The sequence below is a fragment of the Cyprinus carpio genome, unplaced genomic scaffold (assembly GCF_018340385.1).
Source record: "Cyprinus carpio isolate SPL01 unplaced genomic scaffold, ASM1834038v1 S000006695, whole genome shotgun sequence".
NCBI classification, from domain to species: Eukaryota; Metazoa; Chordata; class Actinopteri; order Cypriniformes; family Cyprinidae; genus Cyprinus; species Cyprinus carpio.
The window spans coordinates 421,531-441,648 of record NW_024879307.1 but is presented as its reverse complement, the minus strand read 5'-3'; the positions used below and the strand labels follow the sequence as shown (position 1 = coordinate 441,648).

Sequence of the window (20,118 nt, the reverse complement as noted above, 5' to 3'; positions counted from 1 at the left end):
AGAAAATGAAAGGGAAACTCCAATAACTGATCTGATCAGCTGTGATCTGAACTCTACTAATCACAAACCAGACAATTAATAAGCAATTAAGCAAAAAAAAAAAAAAAAAAAAAAAAAAAAGATTTTTTTCAGGACAAGTGTGACATAAAAACTTTGATCTGGTGGGCATTTCCTCAACATCATTATGAGAAACAGTGAATAGGGTACAGATTGCTGACCTACTTATGAAAGATAGAGACTAAAAGAGAATATTGGCTCACTCCCTCTGGGACATGTGCTGTTGAAGGCTGATAGAAACCTCTACATGCTTATAATTAAATGATTTACAATCAAAATATATCATACACACACTGTCTTATAATAAACAGACTGCTCACTAAAAGTTGTGTATGGTAATTTTATGCAAATAGTTAGTAGGTCTGAAATATCTACAGTGATCTCTTCTACAGTGATCTCTGTTTCTCTTGTACACAGAACTCTCTCTCACTAAAAGTTGTGTATGGTAATTTTATGCAAATAGTTAGTAGGTCTGAAATATCTACAGTGATCTCTGTTTCTCTTGTAGTCAGCAGTGTCTATCAGTAATTTTCAAATTAGTTTTCACTTAACATGCAAACAGAAAATGGTGGTGATTTTGACCAGTTATTGACACGCTTGTTTTTGAAACTATTGTTTTGGGTTACCTTACCACAAGACAGCTGATTTGGGACTGCTGTTGTGGGTTAACATGTGACCTATTGTATTTCATTACTGAAATGAACCATTTACTGTATATTCCCTGAATGCTACATCATACTCATGTAATGATGCTTAATCATATGTTTATACAGGAGGGAAGTTCATTTTTTTTTTTTTTTTTAAAATTAAACAATAATATATTTTTTATCATTAGAAACACTATCTACTGTGACTAAAGAGCTACACACATACTGGTGGATTAACCATTACAGAAATATAAAAAATGATTTTGATAATCACCAATACTGTTAAGGGCAGCTGTGGCACAGCTTTACATTATGTGGTGGTGGTGGTCTAATAAATACAATTGTTAAGCACTGTAGTGTAGCCTGACTTCTCTCAACGCCAAACAGGCGAGAGGGAGAGAGAGATGTGAAGAGGCAGTATTACAGATAGATAGCCTAATTATCAAGTCGATTATCATTTTTGTATTATTCACAGCCCGTGAACTGGTTCATTACAGCGGTCTTAATCTTTATAGCACAGTTGCCATTGTGAATGCTGAGTCGTCTGCTCTGACTCCTTATCATTCCACCTCTACACCCCCTCTCTTTCTTTCAGTTTCAGCGTGTGCTGTGCCCTCATGATGCCACGGCGCTCGCTAATCCGCTCTCCGCGGCGCACATGCTCAGTACCGATCACTGTGGCAATCTGTAATGGCTGCGGGATGATGTGATACGAGTCGCGGTGCCGCGTCGGTAGGAATGCCATTTCCCTGAGACCGCCAACCACTCCATTCATTCCTCCGTCAACATGGTTGACATCCGACAGAAGAATAAAGATCGGACATCGTAGTCACGAGCACTTGCGAGAGTCATAATCGTGTAAGTTGAATGTTTATTTTGTCTCCGTTAAATTGCGGTTCATTTAGCGGGGTATCCGGACATGCCTTATCCGAGGTCACTACAGTTCATAGCAGCATCTCTAGAGAGAGAGAGAGATAGCCGCGTGCTGCATATAGCTTCATCCAAATGTTATATATAACGTGCGACTTGACTATATTTCCGTGCAGGTTTTCTGTTATTAAAGACGTTTAAAACCGGTTATCACAACGTGCTAAAGCAGCATCGCGTCAATGTAACGTTACAGACAACAACAATACAACATATACTCACGTTTGTTGTTTTTATTTACTTAAATATGACGGAAAATTAAGTTATTTTTGTAGACGCGCTTATTTAGTACTGCAACAGTGCGATCAGCCAGTCACACACAATGAATTTTCAATGAGCTTGGGTTTACTGTAGACCATTTCGACAGTTTCAGATTAGAAAATACATTATCAGGGTGCGAAATGTCAGGGGTAAGGGTCGAGGGGCTTAGCTATTTTATTTAATTTAATTTTTTATTTTTTTTATAAAGCACTTTTTTTTTGGGAAGAGAGAAGCCTTTTTTTTTCTTTTTTCTTTTTTTTTCTTTTTTTCTTTTTTTTTTTTTTTTTCTTTTTTTTTTTTTTTTTACAGAAAATTAGACGTTTTAAGGGATTTGAAATGTTTCATTAATCACAAAAGTTAGTGTAGGTATCACTCTTATCAAAATCTTACGAGGTTACCATAGCAACAATAGGCTGGCGAAGCATTTTCCTAATCATCCGGCTAAAAAGTTAATTTACAAACGAATTTACAAAAAAATTAACTCCTCCGTCAGAAGTTTGTATACTTAGCACACTGAGTGCAAAACAGATGCATTGCATTTAGCATTATGTAACTGTTTGCGTATAAGGCTGCTGCTTATAGTTTTGTGGAAACTTGGTAGGTTATGGTATACATTATTTTAGACTGCTTTATGCTCTGTCTGTGCTGTGTTTTGTGTGAGTTTTAAAAACAAGCAGCTCTAATGAAACAAACAGGTTATGTAATAAAGTGTTTGACTCTGTCCATTAATCTTCAGTGCACAATGCTGCCGCATTTTATATTTAGTCTGCCTAATTACAGCCTACATACAAACTTTTTGTATTTTCTGCTGTATTCAGTTGAGAAAAAATTCTCTCTTTTTTTTTGGTCTTGTTTTCAGAGCCTCTCTTGTGATTAGGGCTTGTCTTCAGACAACACCTTTTTTTTTACTGACAGACTGTCATGAACCTCTCTCTCTATCTCTGTTTGTGTCTCTCTATCTCGTATCAGTGCAGTGCTGGTGTGTGATAGTGCCAGTGAATTGTGTGTGGTTGGCGGTAGTCAGCAGTGATGGCTGTGAAGGAGCGGGTGGAGGCGGTGCTGAATGTGGGCCTGCGGGTCCCCAGTATCATGTTACTGGAGGTGCTGTACCGCTGGGATGTAAGCTCATTCTTCCAGAAGATCCAGAGAAGCAGCCTCAACAACAACCCCCTCTTCCAGTACAAGTACCTGGCCCTCTACCTTCATTATGTGGGTGAGTGACAAATTTTTACATGACAATATTTGGGTTATTCCATGGTAAATGAATAAGGTGTCATCATTTGGTATCATTAAAATGGCCATTATTGTACCATTGTATTACCATCTTCACCAAGGTACTTTTTGTGAGGGAATGAATGGCTTTCATCAGCAGATCAATTTACTTATTTCTCTTATTAGTGGCTAATTCATGTGAATTTGTACAATCTTATTAATATGTTTTTGTGCAATCTACTTACACACCATTGGATTTTAGGTATAGAGGGTGAACCTTTATGACTACTTATAAAAATATGAAACCATTCAGATAACTTTGTACAAATTCATACTAAATCACAACCTTGAAAAAAAAAAAAAGAAGAATTTTCTTATGATATCTGGTTGGCTAAATCATTACAGTGCTGTTATAAAACATACATTTGTTCAATTCTTGCTTTCCCTGGAAGTTGAACTCATGACTTTGGCGTTGTTAATGCTATGCTCTACTATGTGGTTTGTTATAGTTCAGGGCAGCCAAGAAGTCTCTGAAGATTCTTTGCAATTGTTATAGGAGAAAAGCTTTGTTCTAGAGGTCAGCCAGGTGGTCTGTTCATCAAATTACTCCAGATTGCCACTCATTTGAGTAATGGTGGCACAGGCAGAGAGGTGATTGAGTGGAGAATGGAAAAAACTGAAATGAGCTGGCAAAATACCTCATATGCAAAAGAAAAATCATATGAAAATAAATAAATGCAACCTATTCAAACCTATATCTAACTGTTTATTTATTTATTTACCCTGTGGTCCTGCTGACAGGCGAATGATTCAGGCCACAGGTCTCTCTCAGCCCCCTGTCCTGAGTTTTAAAAAGCCCCCATTTATCTGCTGCGCACATCCCAACAGACACATCTCACGAGTTATTCACAGGGATCATGCTGTGTTGATGTTTGTGAATGACTTTTATTTTCTCCCCTTCTCAGTGGTTCATGTTTGTTTTTCTATCTATCTATCTGTCTTGTTTATAAGAGACTTTGTTACAACTTCACCCACATAACCCCATGTTTTAATGGTTTATAAACTTTAATTAAAGCCACAGACTCCAGGAAAACTGGCTTTTGGAGCAGATGTTTGTGTAGTACCCAAAGGAACAAACCCTACTGACCCTGACTTGTCTCGTATGTGTGTGTGGTCATGCACTTTGCCCATGTGGCTGTTATTTACCCTGGAGAGGAGGCTTTTGAGGTTACATGTGGATGTGTTTTTAAAATAAGAATGGCTGCTTCTGGTAATGACTCTAGAACAGAGACCACCACCCAGCAAATTGAAAAGTGCAAAACAATCAATCTGTACACTGTAAACCTAGTTTACAGAATAAAAAGAAATAGTTTTGAATGAATACACATTGAAATTTTTACCAGTGACATGATGTTCATTCACATTGTTTGTTCTATAATAATTTATTCAAAATGCAATTCATACATACAGTAACTTGAAAACACCTCTTATGATGAGCTTGTTTTCTGTTTCTGTATTAACAGAAATAGATGTTTATATGTTTATTTATTTTCCTTATGTAACCATCCCCATGAGAACGCTCAAGGGTGCTAAATCACAAAATTTAATTTAAAGGAGGGCCCTTGACTGAAAACCACACAGAACACGGTATGCTATTTTAAAGTGTTTATATAAAAATAAAGCAAACCACAAATCACTTTTGTATATGCATGGAAAGGAATCAATAAAGTCTTTTGAGTGCAAAAAAATCCCTGTTGTGTGTGTCATTTATCCATGTAAAAGAAAAGAAGACGTATCTGTTTGAATGAATACAAGTCTGTCAGCCGAAGCAGGCACTGAACACAAACATTAAAGTCCCCAATGATGATAGAAGGCAAAAAATACAATAGTCCGATAGAAAAAGTATTCCAAATGATCAGCGCTCCAAGCTTCCTCTATGACTTTGAATGATCTCAGCATGATTAGCAGTGCGTTTGATCAAGTTATTCATTAGTCCAACAATGAGTAATTCACAGTACAAAAGAAAGAAGGAGCAACAGAAAAAAAGAGTTCTTCTACAAAACAAACACACAACTAGCATTAGTATATAACAACAGCCCATAATTGTACAGCTACTTAAACTATATACAAAGTAAGTCTAAAGTTACAAAGTGCAAAGTATGCTAAGTGCAAAGTTCAAAACAAGCTAGAACACTTACATGATTAAGCTGGAAGCATTTGTTTCTCAATCCCAACTCCATTAAGCAGTAAGGTTATGTGTGAGAAAGCCATGCTTTCCTTTAATCATACAGGTATATCTTACTCTACTGCCTATCTACGCTTTATCCCCAAATGGAGAACAGACTTTAGCCTACAGTAGAGGAATTACACAAAACAAAAAAAACAAAAAACATAGTAACCATACTATGGTCAGTTACATACTCCTCCCCTTGATGAAATTTTTTTCCAATCGTGACAAATTTGAAGATTCTGTACATGGTAAGAGTATATGGAGACAGGATCAACCCTTAAAAGAAACTCTGTAATTTACCGGACCTAATTTCTTTTTAATTACTGATGGACCTTTCCATTTAGGTGACATTTTAGCCATGAAGCCATCATCTGCTATAGATAAGGGATGGGCACAAACCCAAACTATGTCTCCAACTTGACATTTACATGATCTGTGTCATTGGTCGTAGTACTTTTGTTTGACATGAGCTCATTTCACATTTTCCTTTACCATGCTAATAAGCAGTTCTTGACGGTCCAAGGTAGGATAAGCAGGATTTTCAGGATCGGGAGGCTTTTGGAGGGCTCTCTCCATTGGTCCTTTCAGATTACAGGCCAAGAGCTATCTCTTCTGGTGAAAATCCTGTACTCTGTTATGCCATGCTGAGCTTATAGCAAATTGGAATACCGACAGCTATCCATCTCATTGCTTGTGTTGTTCTCCTATATAAGAAGTAATCATGGCTTTTAAGTTCCCGTTGACTCTCTTTGTCAGCTTTGTTTAAGGATGATATGCCATAGTAAGATTCTGATTTACACCCTATTGTTTGCATAAAAAGTTTAAAAGGTGAACTGAGTATCTATATTATATAAGATAAGTTGGTGTTCCCTATCTCGTGAGAATTTACTCTACCAGAATTCTTGCGATGAGGGATGCTTTTGCGGTTCTCATTGGGAAAAACTCTACCCACTTGGTAAAATAATTTACAACAAGAAGTAGATATTTAATTTGGGGAAAATGTCCCATAATTTTCACACCTAGCATATATCCTGGTTCAATGACACAAGTGCTCTGTAAAAGTCCAGGAGCATTGGTAGTAGAAGTTTTGTGTATATGACACAAAAATGGAAGCCCTGCAGTCTTATGGGCCAATGAATCAGATGAGAAGGCGGCTTAGAGTGTTGAAATGACCATGTCAAGGTGGTGTGGTTGGTGATGACATTCAAATTTTCTCCCTTCCTGATACTACCTCCATTTTTCTACAGCCCATACAACTGCTAAAAATTCCTTTTCTGATACAGAATAGGATCTTTCAGTGCCTCTTAACAAACATGATGCAAAAGCAACAACATGCTCTTCCCCTTCAGTATTCTTGGTAAGGACTGCTCCAAGGCCAATATCGCTTGTGTCGATTTGAACTGTAAAAGGCTTGCTAAAATCAGAAGTGATTAATACAGGTGCTTGCATGAGTTCTTGTTTAATGTCTTTAACAGCTTGCTGGCATTGCTCAGTCCATTCCGACTTGGCATTCTTTTGTTTCAGTGCATATAATGGAGCTGCTCTTTCAGAAAAACAGGGGATACCAGTTACTAGAAACCATTGTACATCCTTGACCTTTTGAGGTACAGGAAAAGATTTGACAGCAGAGATTTTGGCTGGATCAGTTTTCACTCTCTCAGGGGTCACAATATGTCAGAGAAATGCAAGTGAGCATTGGATGAAGTTACACTTTTTAAGATTTAGGGTGAGATCTGCTTTATGAAGACTAGGGATGTAACGATTAACTGCGAGCCGGTTGAAAATCGATTCAAATATGTGACGATTCAAATCGGTTGAGATGCTAAACAAATCGTGATTCATTTAGGGGCAGGAGTTTATATGAATGTATGTCTGAGGGGAACTTACTGTCTTTAGAAAAGTTTAGATGGTATTTTTTCTTTTCATCTTGCTTCTGTATAATGCATATTAAAGTTCATGCAGCGCTGCTTTGTTAACAGCAGAAACCAAGGAAAGGCTTTAAGTGCCACCTGCTGGCAGAGAGTGAATCTGCGTCTCGTTCAGCTCGTCCGCTGAAGTTTCATGCAGATATTTTTATGTATCGTTTACAAAACTGAAGTGAAACCATTCTGTTTTTGCTTCAAAATTTCGAAATTATACAATCTAATTTAAATTAAAAACTGCTCATGTTGCATGAATGCAACATCTTTATTTGGATCATGATTAAAATGCAATTTACATTCTATTTACATTTAGTCATTTAGCAGATGCTTTTATCCAAAGCGACTTACAGATGAGGACAACAGAAGCAATCAAAACCAACAAAAGAGCAATAATATGCAAGTGCTATATTAGTATATTATTATAGTTATATTTCAATTTCACAAAGAAATGTACAGCATTTTGTCCAAGCAATAATAAAAGGACCCATTAATTAATAATTTGTCTTAAATATCATTTAGTTAAAAAAAAAAATTGAATAAATCGTAAATCGAATCGAATTATGAAGTCAAAATCGTGACTCGAATCGAATCGTGAGTTGAGTGAATCGTTACATCCCTAATGAAGACATGCAAATACCTGCTGAAGATGCTGGAAATGTTCAATGATGTTACTAGAATACACAACGTCATCAATATAGACCATGCAGCACTTTCCTTTTACTTCCCTCAAAGACTATAGAATACCCAAGATGTGTCACTCGTATAGTTTTGAATGGGGAAAAATGCAATCCTCAATATGGCCGCTCTATCGAAGGAAGCCCCGCCTTCTGAATAAAAGAGCCAATCCATAATCATTAAAAGTCATCATGTCACTGCAGCTGCCATTAGAAGTCCTTGTTGCTATAGAAACAGTCAGCATTCTGGAGACCTCTGCTTAGGACTGCACATACGAACTGGCTTGTCTAGCCTGAAAAATAAGCTTTTACAATGCTATTTGAGCAAAAGAAACTAAATTTATGAGACAGTTGTCAGATTTCATTAGTGATTTCAAATATAAAATTTAATCATAAGCTTAGCAAACAGTTTTGGAGAATTTGATGTTTCCCCATTAAAAGATATAGGAACTGCACTTGCATGCCCAAGAGGCATTTTAATAATGGCTGCCTAGTGTTGCTTCCATCAACACGTGTTCTATGAGTCTTTGGAATGTTGACGTGGCGTTTTTCAGCCCAAACGAGAGACAAAGAAATTTATATATCCCTGAGGATGTAACGAAAGCTGTCTTCTAAATACTGTCCACTTACATTTACATCTGCCAGTAACCACTTTTTTAATCAAGGGTGCTAAAAACAGTGGCACCGTGTAAAGACTCCAAAATGTGCTGAATTTGTGACATTGGGTAAGCGTCTAGATGTATCTTAGCATTAAGACCTCGATTATCAACACAAAACCTAGAACTTCCAATCTTCTTCAGTACAACAACCACTGGTGATGCCCATGGTGAGATGGGATAATTAATTTCTCCAAAAGCTCTTGAACTTGGGACTCGATGAACTGGTGTTTCTCCTGTGAAACCTTGTACGCTCTTTTCCTTATGGGGAAGTCATTGTATCACTTATCTATGGTAGTGATACAATGCTCGACATAATTTGTTCTGCCAAGCTGTTGAGTGCACACTGTGGGCCAATTTAAAGTTAACTCCTCCAAGTTCATTTTAATGAAGGGGTTTGAATCAATCTTTTGTGTGGTTCAAAGAATCTGCTGATGATCTTCTGAACTAACAGTAGGCATAGCTAGATAAAAGTAAGTGGAAGAGTGGCCATTGTGATGCATAAAAGGAAAAATCTTTGGTTCCGGTAAAGTAGATAGCTGGAACTGTGCTTTGATAAAATCTTTTCCAGTACCACTTTAATAAAAAAATCAATTCCCAGGATAATTGGTATGGTTAGGCTGGAGATCTTGCATAACATAGAGAGTTGCATTTATCTTTTGCCCCTGGACTTCACATTCCCAACTGACTTTACCCAGTGAACTTTGTCTCTGTACATTTGCTAATAGGGTTGTCAGACCTCCACTAGGCTGATAATCTTCATGGCGACTTAATTGTTCCAACAAAGTCTTTTGTATCAGTGAAAAGGTGCTGCCTGTATCTATTATAACAGTGGTTCTCAAACCTGTCCTGGAGTACCCCCTGCCCTGCACATTTTGTATGTCTCCCTCAATTATCACACCTGATTCAACTCATCAGCTCATTAGTGGAAACTGCAAGACCTGAAGTGGATGTGTCAGATATAGGGAGACATACAAAATGTGCAGTGCTGGAGGTAACTTCATGGAGAGGTTTGAGAACCCCTGTATTATAGCAACAGCATAACTGTTTCAAAATATTAAAGGGATAGTTCACCCCAAAATTTAAATTTTATGTTTATCTGCTTACCCCCAGGGTATCCAAGGTGAAGGTGACTTTGTTTCTTCAGTAGAACACAAACAAAGATTTTTAACACAAACCGTTGCAGTCTGTCAGTCATATAATGGAAGTGGATGGGAATCATGGTTTTGAGAGTCAAAAAAACAAACACAAACAAAACCAAATTAAACCCTGTGGCTCGTGACAATACATTGGTGTGTAAAGAACACAAAATGATCAGTCTGTGCAAGAAACTGAACAGTATTTATATAGTTTTTTTCATTTTAAATTTTTTTTTTTTTTTTTTTACCTCTGATTCACGCAATATCCGATCTGTTTGAACTGTCCTGAGCACGTTCTCAACAGCAGGCACATGACACGTCTTCTTCTTTTTCTTGCTTTACGGCAGTTTGTAGACATTATCGGCAATGTCGACAATAAAGTGCAAGACTGTAATTCAGCTCCCTTTGATGCAATTCAAGAGAAGAAGACACGCTTCACAGCAAACGCAGCCACTCCTGAAGCTGACTTTATGCAATAGATAGCCTTAAATCAAGCAGCTTTGCAGTATTAAACATGAAAAAACCAGAGTCAGTGCTGCTTTCAGTTAGAATTACAACTTGATTTTCTGTTATAAATCAGCTCTCCAGTGTGTAGTTAGCATATGATAAAATCATTTTATTAGTGAGAAGAAAAAAAAAATAAAAATAAAAATAAATAAATATATATATATATATATATATATATATATATATATATATATATATATATATATATATATATATATATATATATATATATATATATATATATATTCATTAAAGTGATAGTTTGGTTTGCAGAGATCAAAGCATGATCTAGCTCAGGATTGTTTTGATTATCGTAACCCTATAAGGTTTTTTAAGAGAGATTATGTTGTGAACAAAATAGTGTAATCAAAAATAAAATGTCTCATCATTTACCTTTATTTTGTTTCTTTTTTATATGACTTAAAAGGAGATGTTAGGCAAAATGTAATTCGGTTACTTTTTTCATATAGCTAAATAAATGTTGAATGAGAGAGTTTCTCTGTCATCTCATTTTGTGTGCCAAATATATTTATTTGTATAAATTAATTGTATAATAATTGGAATTACATAATATGATTTTCAAATGCTGAAATGATTAACTTTATTTGTTGGATATGTATAAGTCAATATTTTAACTAATTGCAAATGCTGAATAATCAATCAAAGTCTACTGATTAATCTGTAAAATAATCGATGATTAGTTGATTAATTGTTCTAATAATCGTTAGATTAATCGATTATGAAACAATAATTTGTTGCAGCCTTAAACATAGCATGTGTTGCAACTCTTTGATCTTGAATGATCTCAGCATGATGAGCAAAGCATTTCGATCAAGTTATTCATTAGTCCAACAATGAGTAATTCACAGTACAAAAGAAAGAAGGAGAGACAGAAAACAAGAGTTCTTCTACAAAACAAACACACAACTAGCATTAGCAAATAACAACAGCCCATCATTTCAGCGGTTCTTAAACTATATACAAAGTAAGTGCAAAGTTACATAGTTCAAATCTAGCAAGAACAATTGATTGGGCTGGAAGCATTTGTTTCTCAATCCAACCTCCATTAAGTAGTGAGGTTATGTGAGAGAAAGCCATGCTTTTCCTTTTAAAAATCAGGTATTTCTTACTTTACTGCCCCGTCTACACTTTATCCCCAAATGGAGAACACCCTAGAGCACAGTAGAGGAACGACACTAAAAACAAAACAAAACATAGTTACCATACTATGGTCCTTCTAAATATTTCCATAAAACTTCTACTTTGCATATTGATGTTACAGATTTTTTGTCCTTGGAATCAGTCATATGGAAACAACATTCAGAAACATACTGAAAAACAAAACAAAACAAAAAACAAAAAAGCAGGAAAAACTATCATAGAGAGGATGTAATGTGGTGTGACTCTGCAATACTGTAATATTCATGATATATTTATTCATGATATTTGTAAAAAAAAAAAAAAAAAAATCACTTTTTAAAAATTAAATATAGTTTAAACTAAATTTATGAAAACATAAAGAATTCATTTTTTCCATCTCTGTAGTGCACTTTATTAGCTGTTGCTTAGAAGCAATGACTAGGTGTTGACATTTCAAAGCTACCACTACCACTAACCGTTACTGGTGTTCTGTTTAACATAGATTCAGCAGATTCTATTCTTGGCTGCAGCTTTGTTTTGCAGGTGCAACTTGTCCAGTGTTGGTGGTGCTACGGTACCCTCAGGACCCCCTGCTGAATGGCGGATGGAGTCCAAGTACAGTAGCTCCCACAGGTGAAAAGTGCTGCTGTCAGGAGAAACTTTGGTGGACTTCTTTAATCTCAGGCTTGCTGGGTTTGTAGTAGTGTTAAGAAAAACACCTGGCCCTGAGAAGCTCCTGTGGATTTTGCACTATACTGAAGCGGAAAGAATAGGTCTGTCCAGTCTGTTCAACATTAAAATTTTTAAATATGACACTGCTAGGATGCAATAACTATTAAAGATGGCCTTCCTACGGAGCCCCGCACATGACATGCAAGAAAAAATAATCGTGCGCACGATTTAGCCTACTATTTTTTTCCTCAGAACAACTCCACTTTTTCAAACAGTTAATATCTATATATCCTGGGCTTTAGCCCTATCAATATATTGAGGAAACAGAGCAAACCCTCTGGAGTCGATTAACGCGTATACGCGTTTTGGGGGTATTTTCTCCTGATAACCCCGAAAAGAACTTAAAATTACACTTCAGTTTTGATCGTACAGATAAGTGCAATACATCAATCGAATCTGTAAAGGGTCTACTTTTTTTTTGTATACAGATAATAACAACAAACTTTGTGCATAATAAAAACAAAACTCAGGCTGTGCACTTATAAAATAAAGATAACAACAACAAGCGAGTGCTGTCTCGCAGCCTTTGTCTGCGCTGATCTTCAGATACAAATGCGTCATTAAAATGAACTGTAACTCAGTGAATACTCAACGAAGAGACATGAGAGAGATATCTATAGAAAGCCTGACATGTCTACTTTTAAACTAAACAAGTGCTGCTGAAAACAAATATTCTGTGATAAAGTAATCCATATGAAAACAACGCGATGTCCGTTTTTCACGTCTCTCTTCATTATCTTCTAATGCGACCACGCCCCCGCGCCGAGCGCGATTTTGAGATTCAAATGTTTCACTGAAGCGCGCGGCTTTTGAATACGCCCACACAACAGAAGACAAAACAGCGAGACTGTTCTTCAAGTTTTTATTATTTTACTGTTTGCTTCGCGATGAGAGGAATAAGACATAATTCACCCCAAAAAGATGTGATGTGGTTGAGGATTTGAGATTTGGATTTCCTCAGAAAAAAAGAATGAAGCACTTTATTCAGCAGAGTTCATAAAACATGAGTAAGTCTCTTTTTATTTATTTATATACTTGTACTAGTTTTTCACATAACGTGTAAACATTTTACTGGTTAGACTTTTTCCCAAAGACTTTTTCCAAAACTATAATTCCTGACTAAATGTATAATCAAGTGAATATTATGAAGTTTCAATAACAATTACACTACTATACCATTCAAAAGCTTGATGTAAATAATATAAATGTACCAATAAATGTAACTGTAACAAATGTAACAATCATTGCTGTTCTTTCAATTTATCCCCCCTAAAAAACCTAAAAAAAAAATATTCTCAGCTCTTTTCAACATTAATAATAATAATAATAATAATAATAATAATAATAATAATAACAATAAATGTTTTTTTGTAGAAAATCTGATTGTTAAAAGGATTTCTGAAGGATTGTGTGACTGGAGTAATGATGCAAAAAATTCAGTTTGAAAGTCAGCTTTGATTTTTTCCTAATAAACTGTTTAACTGCACTCACAGTGAATATTAAATTATGTTGTGGGATAATTAAATATATTCTAAATAAACTACAAACATAAAATTATATAGATTTTTTTGTCCTCACATTCTTTCTTGTAACTCATCCCTCTCAGTGACACAGCTGACTGAATGGCTCATTATGCAGCTCATTATGCAGGCCTTTGTCTTTCAGGTGTGAATTCATGATAGTTGACGCCTACTCGCATATGACTTTTACCAACAAAAAGTGTCTTAGAAAATTTAAATCAATATATGTTGTTCTGTAAGTGAGTAAACAAGATGATTTCACATCATTTAGAAAAAAAAAATTCTTAGGCTACAAGCTCCAGTTCTCAAAATTCCTGGGAACCAATTTTCTGTAGTTTTATTGCCTTTTTCAAGTGATTTAACATTTTTTTAGTTTTTCACTAACCACGCATAACATTTTTTTTTCTCACAAAAACACAATCATGTACAAACATGCTGCTCACATATTATTATAGCCTAGTTTGTGCTGATTACAGTGAGAGATAGACTTTAGCCATTTAGATATTTATAAGAAACTGAAAAAAGCACAAATGTCAGGGCATGACAATAGCCCTACAAACATCATAAAAACACTTAGAATACACCATTTTAATAAATATATATCCTGGGCTTTAGCCCTATCAATATATTGAGGAAACAGAGCATTGTCCATTCAATCTTTTTTAAAGATACATATAGGAGAAGATAAATTACAGTGAGTTTGGTTTGGCTGAAGGCACTACAGCAAAGGTTAAATTGAGAAATGGAGAACATCCACTGTCAGCAAGATCACAGGTACTTTCCATCTTTACTGCCTATGGATAATATGAGCTGTCTTTCAACATTTTATCCAGCCACAAACATGGCAAAGTCCTCTGCACCTTAACCTGGCGAGAGCTTCCTCATGTTTCAGAGCTAACTTTATTCCCAGGTAATTGTATTGGCTCAAGCTAGTGTGCCAGAGTACTTCACATTAATCAATACTGAGATAAACTTTGTGTCTTCCATTCAAGTAGAATATTTCCACTGTGTTGTATTTCTGCTGTGTTTATACAGTGGAGAATGGCCCATGTTTTTATATTTTTTGAATGGCAGAAGTGAAGAGGAGCGAGTGAGAGGATGAGTGTTGAACGTCAGATAAACTGTTACGTAACAGGAGGTATCAAGAGGGTTTGGCAGTGGAGTAAAGAGAACTTAATCTGTGCATGGCAAAAGCCTTAATCTCCCACCTCATCCTGTCTACTCACACTCTTTTGAACACACAAACATGTCAGTGTGAGCCAGTGAATGTCAGACCGAAGGCTGAATCATGTACTACAATAGCCTTGTTCATCATGACGTATAATACTGAATCTATTTACATTTTAAAGCACCATTTTTTTCAGGAAATATTGTGGACGTTTTATAATATAATAAAACTTTCCATTCTATATCCTCCACTTTTGTGTTTTCTCAATGATGACCATAACAGGCTCAAAACAGCATCCAACTATACTGCACATTTTCTGTATGCCTGAAATAACTGGATGTTCTACTACTGCTACAAAAATGTACAGTACATTAAACAGCAGTTAGTTCCAGTCCTCGAATTTGATTGGCTAATCAGCGCTCGAAGAGTGCCAGTCCAACAGTGGTGTATCACTCTGCTTGCTTCTGTTTGTGCTTTCCAGAAAAGACTGTCAGTGTATTCCAGGCAGTGTGTGTGTTAGTGCATTATGTTGAGCATACTCTGTGACCATTTCTGCAGGTTATAGCTTTATGCTAAGTAGGTGGTGACTTTTTGAGTGAAAAAAATTATTATCTGTTTACTTCAAAAACACCAATTCATTTAACAATGAAACATGTAACTGTGCGTATTAGTGAGTCATCTAATCATTCACTCAATTGATTTGTTCAGAAACACTGATTCATACACGAACACAGTAGTGTTGCTCGACAGCGACAGGGATTTTTCTATTGGCAAACCAAAAATAGACGAAGTAGTTGTCAATTTCAGGTTTAGAATATAGGTTACTGTTGTGTAAAAGTTAAATAACACATTTGAAATGGTACTGGCCTTAATGTCAGCTTTATTTATAGCTTATACATTAATGATATAGGCTACATATGCTAGTAAATTTCACAATCAGCTCGATTTTGCAATATCTAACCTGATTTTTTTCACATGATCTGACTCAATATGTACATCAGACTGCCAAATGATAAGACCTTTTAAAAGTTATTAAAATTCAAATTAACCATGTTTATTTTAGAAACTGTTAACTGAGCTAAAATAAAAATGCAAAGTAAATGTGTAATGTAGTACTACTTTTTATATGTGCATAGTGTATGCTGTTTCGTATGCTATTTAAAAAAAAAAAATACAGGGTACTATATGGTATATTCTGCACACTGAACAGTATGCTAGTATTCTTTTATAAACATACCCAAAGACTTTATGCAGGTGTGACTATCAATGACCTGGATATCCAAATTCAGTCAGTGTGCTCTGGCTGTGGGACTTCCTTTGACAGTCTGAGTGAATGGACTCTCTCTGCTGGTCTGATAGATATTGAGAGAGATGTGGCCTCAGAAGCCCTTCTGTTTGCTTGACAGCATCCTCACATAGCGGCCTAACAGCAACCCCATTCTTTATCCCTCTCTCTTTCAGGCTACATTCTGAGTCTGGTTTTGCTCACTCTGCCCCGACAGCACCTGGTGCAGCTCTACCTGTATGTGCTCACCGCTCTGCTGCTGTTCGCTGGTCACCAAATCTCAAGGTGAGAGTTTGAGACTTTAGAAAGAGATTGACAGAAAAGCTGCTCCCACCATAACAACCCAGATTGCCAGTAAAAAAAATCCCTTAAAAACACTGTGTTTACCATTCAACCAAGAGAGAGTCTGTCATGCATTTTGATTTAGACTGTTTTATTCAATATAGTTGAATATATTTTTCTTTATTAATTAAAAAATGGGACTGACACACTTATGGATTTGTCAGATTTTCTTTTGTAAATGTTTTTGAAAGATACCCAAGTTATGGTGATTAAGTGCTCAATGTCACACTAAACAAGGAGACAAGGAAGCCAGGAACGAGGAGACAAGGAATTCACGAAACAAGAGTCTTTAATAATCCAATTGGGGAACATAGAGCACATGGAAGATGTTCAAGAACCGACAAACCAAAAGGACTAGGGCTTATAAAGACAAGATAATTGGGGAAACACAGGTGCATGGAATAACAAATTAACAGGGACACGGAACACATGTGGAGGGAAAATACAACATAATTATTCCACCCTCCCGAAATTACACCCCCCTACCGTAGGAACAACACACGCACTGTAGGAACAACATGGGGAGGGGAGTGGGTGGGAACTAGGGAGGAGGCTCAGGAGGAGGACGGATATCTGGTAGGGGGGCGGCAGACAAAGTCCAGGGAGGAGATGACGGAGGGAGGAGACAGGAGGAGCTTGGAGCAGGAGTCCAGCTGGACCCAGGCCACAGGCATTAGCTCAACCCATGGTGGAGCCGACGGAGGGAGGATCCATGGAGTAGGAATGGCCGCCGACTCCAGTGGGCCGAACAACGGCGGCGGAGCAGGTGGAGGAGGAACCCGAGGTGGAGACGGAGAGCCAACGAGCCAGGGGGATGCGGAGGATCTGGGGGGCCAGAGTGGAGCCGAGGGCTCTGGTGACCAAGGCGGAGATTCGGAGATCTGAGTGTTGAGCTGGAGTGACTGAGGACCAAGGTGGAGCTGGCGGGAGGAAGGAGCCCAATGGAGCCGGCAGGACGGAGCAATGAGGCGCAGCCAGAGGAGAGGAGTCCAGAGGCGATGGTGGGTTGACGCCCGACCAAGGCGGAGCCGGAGGGATGAGGGAACCCAGTGGAGCTGATGGATCAATGGTTGACGGTGGAGGTGAGGGAGCTAGGAGCTGAGGTGGAGCCGCTGGGTCTCTGGGCCGAGGCGGAGTCCGGGCCTCAGGGGCTAGAGGCGGAGGTGAGGGATACTCCGACTCCAGCGACGCTGGAGGATTACAGTCCCACGTGGCTCGCACCGCAATGATGGTGGGCTGAGGGCGAGCAGAGGGGCTGCCAGACAACAGCAGTGAAGGAGTCTGAAGCGGGTGGGAGGGCGGGCATTTTCGAGGAGCAGGCACCTAAGGGCACTTTCTAGAAGCACGCACTGGAGGGCACTTTTGAGGAGTAGGCACTGGAGGGCACTTCCGAGGAGTGGGCACTGGACCGGAAGCCCCCTCAGGGCTGGATGAGGGAACCAAGGATAAAGGAGGGCTGGACGGGACCAGCGGAGACGACGGAGGGAGGAGAGGGGGCAGTTCGATCTCAAGTTCAGACACCCAGTCTATTAGATCCCCCTTTTGGCACCAACTCAGCTCAACTCATACTCAGCACACCCTCAGCCGCGATATAGGGGGCGGAGTACCTCTCCACACTCACACCGTCCGCGGCTTTCTCCCTCTTGGTGGCCTTTGTAGCCGGCTCGCGTACCTGGTCTGATGGCTTGGGCACTCCATCCGGTGCAATCCTCCACTCAGTTGCTCAGCATTGTGCTGGCTCACAGATTGTGGCTGGAATCGTCTCTCTGTCCTCGGTGGGCTCGGGCTTAAGAATATTAGAAGTGTATATTATATTAAACTGTTTCTTTATTTGCCTTCATGTCATTATAACCTCTGTGCTGTTTTTTCCCCATGGAACACAAAAGTTTCATTATTATATTAGTATTAGTATATTATTTAAATGATTAAATTAGAATATTAGTTTATTTTATGATTATTTAGTTTTATATATCAGTCTGAGACAGTCTGAGGATCTACCACACATGGAATAAAAACAAAAAAACAAAAACACACAAACAAACATATATATATATGTGTGTGTGTGTATGTTTATTAATGATTAATAAATATAATTTTTAATTTATAAAGTTTTTTATGCTTTGAAGTTAAAAATGCTCCTCTGGCATGCTCATGGGTCCACAATTATAGTGTGGTGCTTTGCGTTTGACAGCTGGCTGTTTAGTGTCAGATTAAGAGAGAGCTTTTAGCACATTTCTCAGCATAATGTGTGTCTGTAGAAAAAAGCAGTGGCTGCTCAAATTAAGATCACCCAAGTGTGGCAAAGCCATTACTGCCAGCTCGTAACTTACCTGCCTCACTGTATTCCCTCTCTGCCTCCATACACTGAGCAGAGCCAAGCTCAGATAAGAATTTAAGCAAGCTTTGTAAATGTTTATTCAGGTATGTGTGTGTCATATATGACACCCATTCGGTCCTCTAAACGAGTTAATCTCCCAAACAACATGTCAGCGTCATGTATCTCCCCCAGAAAAAATTATGATGTTATGTGCAAAGCCATTTCAATAATCAAATTTTTCACCAAAAGCTTTTGTAGAGCTTTATAAGTGAACATCTTTCATAGAACACCTTTTATGCTGCTTTAATGATACTTTTGCATTTTTTTAAAAGCTTGAAAGCTTCAGTTTCATTCATTATAATTGTGTAAAAAAAAGAGCGACCAGCGCATTATTTAGAAATTCTACCTCTGTGTTCCACAAAAAAAAAAAAAAATTATGCAAGTTTGGGACCTTTTGTCCCTCACAAAAATTAGAATTAGATCAAAAATAATTGCTGGAGCCCTTGCAGGAGCGCTGCAGAGCCCCTAGGGGTTGCGGACCCCTTATTAAAAACCCCTTAGCTAAGGTTAAAGGATAATTTATACTTCTGAATGTCAGTGGTAGTTGTTTTTGTGCTCAGTGGGACTCAGCAAAGAGTTATATAAGGGATTGTTCTCTCAGGAATTCTAGTCTGATAAAAACAGATGGACTGATGGGTCCACTGCTCTGCGCTGTCTGACTCGGGCTAGTAAGTATAGATCCTCGGGGAGAATGTCACACTGTGAGAGGTTAGAATAAGGTCTCTGTTCTCTTTTTCAGGGACTATGTGCGAAGTGAACTGGAGTCAGGCTATGAGGGCCCGCTGTACCTGGAGCCTCTGTCCATCAACCGCTTCACTACTGCGCTCATCTGTAAGTCTTCAAAGGATCACGCTTTTAAAGTCAATTGAATGCTGTTCACAAACCATTTTTACTTCTTGAGATAAAGGATTTCTGAGTGAAACAGGATGTTTAGTGAGAAAAAGTTTTCCTTAGAACAATGTGCACAGATGAATTAGTGCATTAAGGCTGGGCGATACATTACGAAAGTTATTTATTAGTTTTCTTATTAATTAGCATAACTTATTAATATTAGTAATACAGTAATATTAGTTAATTAGTTAACATTAATAAATATACTATATTAATCATTTTAATAAGTATAACAATATATAATAATTAGTCATTATCAAGCATAAGAAAAAAGTTGACTTAAAATTAACGTTCTGAATCACGTTTCTGTCACGTGCGAGTCCCATACTGACTCATTACAGCTCTTATTCAGTCTGAACATGTGCTCATGTAGTGTCATTCTGGGAAGAGTTGGGTAGTTTTGCATGTCTTGGCATGTGATGTCAAAGGTC

At 37.7% G+C, this 20,118-nt stretch overlaps 1 pseudogene; it reads left to right on the top strand.

Annotated features, from left to right (window-relative positions):
- Window positions 1–1,056: 1,056 nt before the first annotated feature.
- The window catches only part of LOC109101441, a 94,513-nt pseudogene continuing 75,451 nt past the window's right edge, over window positions 1,057–20,118 (top strand).